Genomic DNA, 5235 nt, shown 5'->3' with positions numbered 1-5235 from the left:
GGCCAAGAAGATGGGGTGGCTGGAATTAGGGGAGTACGGCAGCAGGGATAGGGCGCCGGGAGGCTGAGGACCTGGCCTCGGGGAAGCCCCAACCGCAGCCTAGAATCAGGCAGCGCTGAGGTGGGCCTACACCTGTGTCACTACTGGCTGTGGCCTTCAACTTTCCCAGAAATGCTTGGGCTGGGTGAGGACTTGGCGCCACCAAAGGAAACGGGGGGTATCTTCTCAGAAGCAGCAGCCAGAAAACTTTGTCCTTTGGCCGCTAACTCTTTAAGTCTCCTAGAGTCATAGCCTCTTTCTTTTCCTGACGCACCGTGCATAGCTTTAACACAAACTGGTGAGAGACTGCGGGGCTCACACAACCGAGCGGGCAGCTCCCCACCCCCGCCCTTCCGCAGCTCCGGAAGCCAATCAACTTGGACCTCGCTCCGTGACGCAACTGGTAGCCGGGGAAGATACACAAGGCCGCCGAAGCTTAGGGAGCGCGCACGCGCGCGCACTCGTGCGCCCGACGTCCCCGGCTCCGGCCCCGCGAGCGCGCTCCCGGGCGAGGGTGGTGGGCGCGGGGGGCCGAGAAGGGCTGGAAGGGAGGGAGAGAGGAGAGAAGAAAGGAAACGCGGAAGGAAGAGGGGAGGAGAAGGAAAGGAAGCGGGGAAAGGGGGAAAGAGAAAGCAAGGAGTCACAGGAGAAATGGGAGAGGAAGAAGGGAGAGATGAAGAGACATAAGGAAGTGATCAAGATGGAAAACGGAAGGGATTTGGCCGGGCGCGGTGGCTCACGCCTGTAATCCTAGCTCTGGGAGGCCGAGGCGGGGTGGATCGCTCGAGGTCAGGAGTTCGAGACCAGCCTGAGCAAGAGCGAGACCCCCCCCCCCCATCTCTATAAAAAAAAAATAATAATAAAGAAAGAAAGAAAAGAAAACTTCCAGCACACTGCGGAGGAAAGAATGGAAATGATTTCTGAAAGGTCAAAAGAGAGTATGTATTCCTGGAACAAAACTGCAGAAAAAAGTGATTTTGAAGATGGAGGAAAAAAAAAAAAAGAAAGAAAGAAAACGGAAGGGAGAGAAAAAAATTAAAAACAACATTTACTGACACTGCTGGGCAGGGGGCGGTGCTGAGTGCTGTGGGTGCGGGGCGGGTGGGGTGCGGCTTCGCAGCCTTTCTAGAAGGCGAAGCCCGGGCAGCAGCGGAGAGCTCGGCGGAGGACGCCAGTGGGCGAGGGCCAGGGAAAGATGGGAAAGAATGTAGAAAATGTGGACATGATAAGGTGGAAGGGAGGAAAGGGACTGAGCAGAAATATGAAGGGAAAAAGAAGAGGTATAAACTCAGAAAGGAAATGAGGGTGGAAGGTCCTCTCTGTTTGACCCCCAATGCTTGGCTCAGTGAGGGCTGGAAGTGGGTTGTGTGGACGTTGAGTGAATGCTGTGTGAGAGAGAAAAGGAAGAAGTGAACAGTAGAAAGAAGAGCCCAGCCGAGGGCACAGGGAGGTGGCATAGAGAAGCTAGGGATAGCCGTGGGTGGAAAGAAGAGAAAGTCACCTGGATTATCCCAAAAGCCTCCTAAATGGCCCCCCTGCATCTCCCCTTGCCGGGACCCCTAAGTGGATTCTCGACACAAAAACCAGGTGATCCTTTTAAAATAAGTCAGATCGAGTCACTCCTTTGGTCAAAGTCCTGCAAAGGCTCCCATTCACATAGGATGAAAGCCGTAGTCCTGACAATGGCCTTCAAGGCTCCGCATGAGCTGCCCCTCCTATGACCGGTCTGAGCGCATCCTCTTCATCCCAGCCACGTGGTGCCTTGCTGTACCTAGAGCCCCTCCGTCTCCAGCAGGCCCACTGCTGCCTCGGAGCCTTTGCACGGGCTGGCCCTTCTGCCTGGAATGTTCTTTCCCACCCCAATCTTTTCCTGCCTCACTCTCTCACCTCCTTCAAGTTTGTGCCCAGATGTGACCTGAATGAGACCTACCCTACTGACAACTGACAACCCATCCCCTACTCTTGCACTTCCAGTCCCCCTCCCTTGTTCAACTTTTTATTTTTTCTAATAGCACTGCTCACCTTATAACTGTATGATTTCTTCTTTGTTTCAGTAACTGTCTCTCCCTCACCACCCACTACTGCTGTCTGTTTTGTACACTGATGTATCTCAAGTGCCTAGGACAGCGCCTGGTACATCATAGGTGATCCCTAAGTATTTCTTGAATGAATGAATGGAGCATGAAAGGTACCCAGGAAAGGAGGTAAGGAGCAGACTGTGTTGGGTCTGCTTGGTAGAGGTTGTGAGGTGGGGTTTGGGGAACCTGGCTGGGTGCTTAGAGTTTGCTTCCTTCCATGAAACTTGAGCTTATAGAGGCTTGAGGCTGTGGAGGTTCACTCCAGAGTGTCCCAGTGCAGTTACTGGAGGGTTTATGGAGGTCACTGGAGCCCAGAAAGTCAAAGGATGGAAGCATGGCTGGTACTCACTGCCGGGGCTAGAGAAGTCATCGTCGGGCCCCACGCCTGGCTTCCCCGATTGTCCCTTCCTCTGGATCCACTTGGCTCCAGAGGCAGTTGGGACCCAGCTCCAGCCACAGAGATCATTTGGAGTGTCAAAGCTGCACCTCTGCATCATGCAGACTGTAGGGAAAGAAAGGAAGGGAGGACGTAACTTTCTCTGACAGGAGGCAGCTCAGAAAAAGATGCCTCAGTCTAGAGTCAGAATTGTGGGTTTCACTGTGTACCATGGTGGGCTTTCGGGCCAGGTGTGGCCCCACTGGCTGTGTTCCTGGCACAGGTCACTTAACCTGCCCAAGCCTCAGTTTCCTCATCTATAAATTGGGAATAATAGTGGAGTGCCCACCTCATCAGGTTGTAAGTTAAGTCATGTATGTGTGGATTATCTAGTCCAGTCCCTGTGCTCAGTAGTGTCAATTCCTTTTACCCAGCTTCTGGAATTTTCTTTCCCTTGAATTTGCTCCCCTGAAATCTCTAACATCAGCTTAGAGGACTAATTCTGGATAGATTGGGATGGGGGTGGGTGACAGCTAGGGTGACTCAGGGTTCAGGTTTACCTGGAACTGAGGGCTTCCCAAGATGGGGGATATTCAGTGCTAAAATAGGGACAGCCCGGGGCAAATGGGGATGGTTGGTGACTCTAGAACAGGCATCACTCCAACTCTGTGCTGAAAGAGAACCTTTCTTTTTATTTTTATTTATTTATTTTTTTAAGGCTGGTCAAGTGGAGAAGTGGGAGTGGCTTTCTTTAGGTGTGGCTGCTTCAGGGATCAAAGGTATGGAAGAGTGGCTGCAGAAGGACACAAGCAGCCTCAACTCTGGGGACCACCATGGTCCTGGTCCCTGAGCTGCTCCTGCACCCTGGGCAGTTGTGCAGGACCAGGGACAGGAGGAGGGGCAAGGACTCACCCCGACTGCAGGAGCCCCGGTGGATAGAGAGGGCGTCCAGGGCAATGTCCAGGTAGGCAGTGTTGCCCCTCATTCCCTCAAACATCAGCTGTGGGAGGGCAACAAGGGGGTCCTCAGTCCTGTGAGCCTCTTGGCCAGGCCTCCTGTGCCTTTGCCACTGGCTCCGGGTTCCCTTCCCCACTTGAGATGCTCTGGCCCGCATGCCCCTTCCTCGCCACAGCTCCCCAGGCTCCCAACACCCAGATTCCCACCAGGGCCCCAGGATCTGCCCTTGGCCTCACCTGGGTGGGCAGAGAAAGCCCCGCGGGTATAGTGACAGCGGTGGGCGTCCAAGAGGGGCTCTGGGTGTGCCTGTGTTTCCAGAGCACACTGGGGCGCTTGCCCTGTGCACTCGACAGCAGCAGCAGTCGGAGCTGGGCGCCCCGCGACAGCCCGAACATGTGGTAGACGAAGCGCACACAGAGGGGCCCTTGCACCCATAGGTAAGGGCTGAGCAGGCGGGCCACTCCGCCCCGGCGGAAGGTGCTCGATACCATGTGCAGGTAGTTGCCCTCTGGGGGAAGCAGGGCCCGGGCTGTGAGGCCCTGCCATCCCAAGTGCTGGCCCCACACCCCCCCTTCCCTTCTCAGAGCCTGACGTCACTTCCCACTGTCTTCTGCTTCCAGACCTGCACGTGCCCCCCTCCCAGTGGCCTCCCTGCCCACTCTGCTCCCCAAACTTCAGGCTCCCCTTGGTCCCCTCACCTCCATTGGGGTATCCCCCAGGGGGCCCAGTGGTGCCAATGATGGAGGGCCCGCTGGCTCGAATCCAGTCCCCATCATCTGCAGACACCTGGGACCAGTCACAGAGGGGTTTGGACTCATCCTCAAAATCACACCGGCTGAGGAGGTCTAGGAAGAAAGGGCCGCTGTGAGGATTCGGAGAGGGGAGAGGGCAGAGGGCAGGCCACAGAGCCGAACTGGGAGATGGAAGTTGGCAGGATTGCTGAGCTTAGAGAAGGCTGCCACTAAGATTTGGGGTCCAGAACAGAGATTTGAGAGAGAAACTCCTTTAGGAGAAATTCAGGGATGGGGGGTGGGCGGGGTGGGCAGAATGACAAGGTCAGGGGTCATAAACGAGGGGGGTGGCTGGATTCAGTTGGACACACAGGCTTTGTCTGGGCAGCCTGTTTTGTTGTTTGCATGGCCCTGCCCTGAGGCCACTCCAGTAGCCACCCCTGGGCTAGGGACTGGCATTCTGGTGCCAGGACACAGATTTGGAGGAGGAAGAGGAGATCTGAGCCCTCCTGGGTTCCAACTCACTGCTGTCCCTGGAGCTGCCAATGACCTGTTTCCAGTCCGGAGGCATCTGTCTCCTTGGGAGTGGTTTGGAGAAAGCAAAAATATAACCCTTGTCATTACCAAGAATTACAAGGCTCAGTGATTGTGAGCTGAGTGGTCGCTTAAGCATGGCTGTTCCTTTCTTTGTGTCTATATTATATCAATGTTTACGCAGTGAACAGATCTTACTTGTCTTTTTTAAGGTTTTCAGAAAGGTCACCTACAGCCTCCTCACCTGAAGTTCTTACCTGTCTCCTAACAAATCCCTGCCTTGAGGTGCTCACACCCCCACCAGTTCCCTCTACCCCGACCCCTAGATGCTGTGAGCTAGTGAATATCACAGGAGGAGGAAGCAGTTCCCTGTGTTTACACTCTGGGGGGCTCCCTTCATCTTTTTTCACTATAGCCCAAGTTTTTCCCCCATAGGTTGCCAGGTGGGTGGTGGGGTGGCGCTTCCCCGGCTCTACACAACTGAACATCTATGTAAATGGTAGCAAAGAGATGGCCCCGC

At 54.9% G+C, this 5235-nt stretch overlaps 1 long non-coding RNA gene across 2 annotated transcripts; it reads left to right on the top strand.

The window, feature by feature from the left end:
• The first annotated feature begins 854 nt into the window (after positions 1-854).
• Positions 855-4464, top strand: LOC123631645. Of its 2 annotated transcripts, none has more exons than XR_006733202.1 (3): positions 855-977; positions 2094-2243; positions 3212-4464. It is a non-coding gene; the product is annotated as an uncharacterized LOC123631645 (long non-coding RNA). The 2 variants fall into 2 exon arrangements; XR_006733201.1 differs by lacking the exon at positions 855-977 and adding an exon at positions 1156-1626.
• The last annotated feature ends 771 nt before the right edge of the window (positions 4465-5235 follow it).

This window comes from Lemur catta, chromosome 2, assembly GCF_020740605.2.
Source record: "Lemur catta isolate mLemCat1 chromosome 2, mLemCat1.pri, whole genome shotgun sequence".
In the NCBI taxonomy this organism is placed as follows: domain Eukaryota; kingdom Metazoa; phylum Chordata; class Mammalia; order Primates; family Lemuridae; genus Lemur; species Lemur catta.
The sequence above is the reverse complement of the archived record's forward strand: the minus strand, read 5'-3'. Positions and strand labels throughout refer to the sequence as shown.